Raw genomic sequence first — 6,369 nt, forward strand, 5'->3', positions numbered from 1 at the left:
AATGGAGAAAATAGTGAGAACAATTAAAAATTAGTAACTACAGTGACCTCAATGGTTTGAAGTGGTGAGGGCCTATAGTAGGATGGTAAAAATGAAAATATGAAAGACAGTCAAACCTGTAAGTAATTTCTATTTAGATGGAAGATTCAGCAGAAAGTACTTAAGAATTAGATATGAGAGGTGAGGAAACAAGAAAAAAAGAGTCAACTGCTAGAGATTACTGGTACTGTTGTCAAAAGGGCAAGCTGGAAAAGAAAATCAGTTTGTTATTTTTTGACTTTTAGGGTGCAGGGGGCGAAAGGGAACTAGGGATGAGGGTAGGAAGGGAATATATATATATACATGTGACTTTTAAGTAGAGATGTTTTAGACAAAATCGAAAAACTGGAGTTTTGGTAAGAGTGAAAAGTTCAGGTCATCAACTTAAAAGCTAGTCTGGTTAAAAACTAGGAAGTAGAAAAGTTCTCAAAGGGATTAAGCATGGAAAGAAAAAAATGAATAAAGAACCTTGTGAGAAACTTACCATAGTTAGGAGAAGGAGGAACAGAGACCATAAGATTATTTTAAAAAGAAAGAATCTTAATAGAACAAAAAGATTAGTGGCATAGGTATACTTTGATCTTCTGGTTGGAAACTATCCATAAAGCAAGATCAAAGTCCCAGAAATGGTATGGGTTTAGGACATCTCAACAATGGATCTACTATCAAAACATGCTCAGTTGTCCCTTTTAACTATTTTTGCTGGTTTATTCTGCCTTTGCAGGGTGGTCCTGAGAGCGGCAGGTTCCCCTCTGTCTGGGGTGGAGGGGAGGCAGCACATAGTCCCTGGAATGCAGTGAAGCCAGGCCAAGGCCCAGAGGCAGCTGTGGTAGACTGGAGCATGGTGCTCCTGCTGCCCAGGATGGAAGGCACTGAACTGAGACCGGGCCATGGCTAGAGGACTATGAACCCAGGCCACATGTGCATTCTGGGAAGTGGGCCACAGGGTCACATGCCACAAAACATGTAATGTAGGCACTCAGCTCATGAGTAACCACATGGACAAGTAGGTACTGGCCAGGGGGACACTCACCCCACAGCCTAGTAGGGACACGTGAACACAATATTGGCGTCACATACAGACCAGAACTTTTTTCCTATATCCCCATAAATATCAAATTCCAAAATTTTTTTTTTTTTTTTTTTGAGACGGAGTCTCACTCTGTCGCCCAAGCTGGAGTGCAGTGGCCAGATCACAGGTCACTGCAAGCTCCGCCTCCCGGGTTCACGCCATTCTCCTGCCTCAGCCTCCCAAGTAGCTGGGACTACAGGCACCCGCCACCTCGCCCGGCTAGTTTTTTGTATTTTTTAGTAGAGACGGGGTTTCACCGTGTTAGCCAGGATGGTCTCGATCTCCTGTCCTTGTGATCCGCCTGCCTCAGCCTCCCAAAGTGCTGGGATTACAGGCTTGAGCCACCGCGCCCGGCCCAAAATTTCAATATTACTAATGACCTAAGGTGAATGACCTCTGTCAATCACGTATCTCAATATTTGGTTCAGAAAATAGTCGTTATAGTCAAGTTAATGCCCTTAAATAAATTTTCAAAAATCTCAAGAGACTCATCAGTGTCACAATTTAACCAACTGAGGTGCCCTGAAATAAAAATATTTAATATTTCGCCGGGCAGGGTGGCTCACGTCTGTAATCCCAGCACTTTGGGAGGCTGAGGCAGGCGGATCACCTGAGGTCAGGAGTTCAAGACCAGCCTGGCCAACATGGTGAAACCCCGTCTCTACTAAAAATACAAAAATTAGCTGGGTGTGGTGGCAGGCATCTGTAATCCCAGCTACTCAGAAGGCTGAGGCAGGAGAATTGCTTGGCCCCGGGAGGTGGAGGTTGCAGTGAGCCCAGATCGCACTACTGCATTCCAGCCTGAGCGACAAAGTGAGACTTGTCTTCAAACAAACAAACAAACAAACAATAAAACCCAAAAAATTAATATTTCAAATCAAGGAGAAAAATCAAAGCTAATTCCTTACATTTTGAGGAATTCTTTCACACAAGTGTATCACAAAGTTACTGATTAAAACTGTTTTAAAGTAATGTTTATATAATATTAAATAACTGGTGACCAGATTACTTTAGATCAAATGAAAGATCAATAACCACCAATACACTTAGCTTCATAGTAGCCAAATTTTCTATAGTCAAGCAATGATATATTTTCGTATTTGGTAAATGACAGCTCTTATGGAATTCCACTTGAAATGGGAATTAAAAATTTAGTCAATTCCATTTGTATTTTACTGTTGCAGTATTCTATTCTCTTACTGTAAAAAAAAAAAAAGAAAAAAAAAAGATGAGTGCTAGCCTGCTTTTGGCATTGAATAGCTATAAGCAACTGATCCTAATGGTTTTAAGTTTGAGCATTTGGCAGGACTAGTTGATAAACGGATACTTTCCCTCTCAGTTGTTCCCCTCTACGACCTAGATGGTTTTTTAACCTTCTATTTCTCTTTTACAAAAATCTACATTTTGACAAACCTTTCCAGATCTAGCCACTGTATAAATTTATACATGAAAAGAGGCAATGAGTTTTTGAAGGTTTTCTTTGCCAACACTGCAGCAACAATGTCTCTGTGAAGCTATTAACAACAACACTGCAAATATAAATTCAGATACATGTAGTCTCTGACCTACAGATGGCTACTTTACTTTCAACACATACATACAGATACAGAGTTTGCAGTCACTACCACAGGTTCATCTCCACTCTTCCTTCTGTCATATCTGAGATCCAGGGTCTTTGACCATGAAAACCATTACAGAAAAAAACAGGAACTTCTGAATTTTAGCAAATTAAAAGCAAGCATATCTCAATGGAGCTGCATAGAGTAGGTAGGTGGCTACAACAAGAAGATCAGCACAATGTGGCGAGAAAGGAAAAACGGATGTGGGATGGGAATACATGAAGGAAGGAGAATATTAAAAAGTTATTCTATGTTGGGAACGGTGGCTCATTGCCTGTAATCCCAGCACTCCGGAAGGTTGAGGCAGGTGGATCACCTGAGCTCAGGAGTTTAAGACCAGCCTGGAAAACATGGCAAAACCACATCTATACAAAAAAGTTAGCTTGGCATGCTGGCCTGTGCCTGCAGTCCCAGCTACTTGGGAGGCTGAGTTGGAAGGATTGCTTGACTCCTGGGGGTTGAGGCTGCAGTGAGCCATGATCATGCCACTGTACTGCAGCCTGGGCAACAGAGCAAAATCATGTCGCAAAAACAAACAAAAAAACCCAAAAGTTTTTCTAGCCAGCTGTAATTTTTATATGGAGTCAGGCCTATGACCAAAAGGATGAGCAGAAAATGTCCTTTTCTTACCACAGTATAAGTAACAAAAAGAAAAAAAAAGTAAGAAATTAAAATTATTGCTGGCTAGCTCAGAAACCTAGCCACCAGTCTTAATAGTTTTTATAAGAAAATAGATTACAAATTTCCAATGCACTCAGCCAACATATAAATGCAGTGAATGAGGCTGACATGATCCCATCTCCTATGTCCAGTGGGAAAATAAATAAAACCTAGTAAACAAGCAAATAAAAAAATTACACACTGTGATAGGCACAATGAGGAAAACAAAGTGCCAAGCTAGAAAATAGCTGGGGGTATACATTTTAAATAGGGTGAAGTCTTCAAGTAGCTTTTATACCAAGCTCAGAGGAAAAGAAGGAGCCAGACATTTTAGGAGAGCAGGAGGAAGAATAATCCAAGAAAATGGAACATACCCTGAGATAGTAAAGAGTTTGTCTTGCTCAGGTACAAGAGAGATCACCACGGATGGACAGGAATAAACCAGATGGAAGAATGGGATAAAATGAAGTCTGGAGAATTAACGCAGAGTTGTGATTTTTACTTGGATGTAATGGAAAGCAACTGACGTGCTTATAAAGAAAACTGTAACTTTAGAATACAGCCAAAATTATTTGTTCCCTGAGGATATGTTTTCATATATTATAAGAGCAAAAGTGAATATTTTAAACTGTATAAAATTCCCATCAGCTGTAATGCTGTAAGTCAGTTCATAATAATACTGTCACAGTCCTATAGCTATTGTAGCCTTTGCACTTGTAATCAGTAACTCCCCTCCTCTGTTAAAATCTGGCTCCAGTGCTCTGCTCCCTTTAAAGCATTCATCACACTTTGAACTATTTTTGTTTGATTTTTTTTTTTTTTTGGTCTTTCTCCCACACTGTTTTGTATACTCCACAAGTGCATGGGCCAAGCCTGTCTTGTTAACATTCTTTTCCCATAAGCTCATACCATACTTAGCACTAAGTAGATAATCAATACTTATTTTAATCTAATTTAATTTAATTTTTTTGAGACAGGATCTCGCTCTGTAGCACAGGCTGGAGGCAGTACCGCGATCTTGGCTTACTGCAACCTCCTCTTCCTGGGTTCAAGCAATTCTTGTGTTTCAGCCACAGAGTAGCTAGGATTACGGGCGTGTGCCACCACACCCTACTAGTAGGTAACCAGTACTTACTGAACAATTAACAAATATTACTTGTCTAGTATTTAATAAACACTTAGTTGTTCCAGACTCTGAGGAAACAAAAAGACTGAAATATACCATTCCATACATTTAAGAAGCTCAAAAGGGGGAGGGTGGGGTTTCATAAATGGCTAAATTATGAATGCTATTAACAAACTGTTTTGTAAGTCCAGAGGAGAACTAGGAAAACACATACGGTCTGACAAAGAATTTTCTTTGTGCAAGCTAAATGTTTATGCGGAAAATCCAAAAAAGGTAGAAAAGTATAATCAGAGATATTTAATTAATACCTTTACTAAAAAAGTCTATCATGCACAATGGCTGCATTTATATCAGCTGAGGATAATGGCATACTGGCTACATTATTCCTGTGTGGACTTTAGCTTGGGGAACGGCTCACAAGTACCATATTGAAAAAAAAAAAAACAAAAAACAAAACTCTAACTTCTGAGCAGTGCATAAGGTAAGCTTACACAATATACAACCTGTTGTGTGAAATTCCAGAATGTCCATCCCTGCCATGTCTAAGGGTACCAAGTTTTGATCTGTACTGATTCAGCAGTATGTTTACAGTCTTTTCACAGGTAATCGGCTACCTAAAGAAAAACACTCACGGCAACACTAGCAGAAAGGAAGGGCAAATTATAAAGAACGAGGAAAGAAAGGAGGGGAAAAAAAGGAAAAGAAAACTAATAGGATCACAGGATTAAGTTCAGCATTATTTAACAAGTGATACATAGAGCAAGTTTACAAAAACAAAAGCCTTTTCAGCAGACTCGGAAGCAAAAACAGGGCTGTGTAACATAATTTAGATCTAGCGTTTTGCTGAAGTGAAATCTTGCACTCCTTAAAAGAGGAAATAGCTTTCTTCCCCCTTAAAAAACACACACACACAACACAAAAATTAGCAAAAGCTTGGCATTTTATACGTTATTTTTCTAGTCTCTTAAAAAAATAACACAGCATAACCCTCAAAAAGAACATCACCTTTAGCCAACTTAAAAAACAAATCTGCAGCCTAGAAAACAAAGAAATTGTGCAATAAAATGTAATTGGTGTTAATACAAGGTAGATTTACCTAATTTATTTCTTAGAAGTGTTGGAAAGACAAGTTGTGCAGGGGGCTTTAACTAGTTTTTCTCAGCATAAAACGAACAGGCAAATACTTTTAGAACTTCAATCTTGAATTTTATGTGAATGGCAATGGCTCTAAATTAGTAATGCTCTAAATGCCCTTACCAAAGTCTAACTTGTGTTATAAGTCGTTCAACTCAACATCTACGGACTGGACATATTTCTAATACTTCGAGTAGGAAATACATCTTTATTCTTTGTCCACATACAATTCAAGGCACTAAAATTTGTTGAAAGACATCTATGAATTTGCCTACTATTATACTACTGATTTACTGATGAACTAAAAGACTTCAAGCAAAATTATATATTCAATACTAATGATGCAAAATGGCAAAAATGACACCAAAATGCCAAGCACCGAACTGGAGAAAACAAGTTAAACACGGCTAAATGTAAAGATCCCATTCATGCAGTGTTTCTGGGAATACTGGCAAACACCAGCAACTCTTCTGGTTATTTCTCCTTGAAAGACTACTGCTGAAATAAACGCCGGCTAGCAGTCTCACAGCTTATCAATATAGGCTGAAATTTCTTAAAAAGTTGCTGACCAGAATCGAGTCCCAGCCACAAACATCAGCACCGCATTCCTAAGGGGAGGCAAACCCGGCAGAGGATGCCACACGGTGTGTGGACTTGCCAGCATTCGGGCAGGAGGGTGTGGACCTGACAGGCAAGGTCCGTTCCGCATGGGTAGCGCT

The 6,369-nt window shown here is 39.4% G+C and overlaps 1 protein-coding gene across 4 annotated transcripts in view; it reads right to left on the reverse strand.

The window, feature by feature from the left end:
- The window catches only part of CEPT1 (choline/ethanolamine phosphotransferase 1), a 46,697-nt gene that overhangs the window by 39,141 nt on the left and 1,187 nt on the right, over positions 1–6,369 (reverse strand). For 2 of the 4 annotated variants that reach the window (XM_011948045.1, XM_011948048.1), the window contains exon 2: positions 3,470–3,532. The exons of the other annotated variants lie outside the window; for them this stretch is intronic. The gene's annotated coding sequence lies outside the window, so the exon portion shown is untranslated. The remainder of the gene's footprint in view (positions 1–3,469; positions 3,533–6,369) is intronic. 4 annotated transcript variants of the gene reach the window in all.

The sequence above is a fragment of the Colobus angolensis genome, unplaced genomic scaffold (genome assembly GCF_000951035.1).
Source record: "Colobus angolensis palliatus isolate OR3802 unplaced genomic scaffold, Cang.pa_1.0 Scaffold273, whole genome shotgun sequence".
Classification (NCBI taxonomy): Eukaryota; Metazoa; Chordata; class Mammalia; order Primates; family Cercopithecidae; genus Colobus; species Colobus angolensis.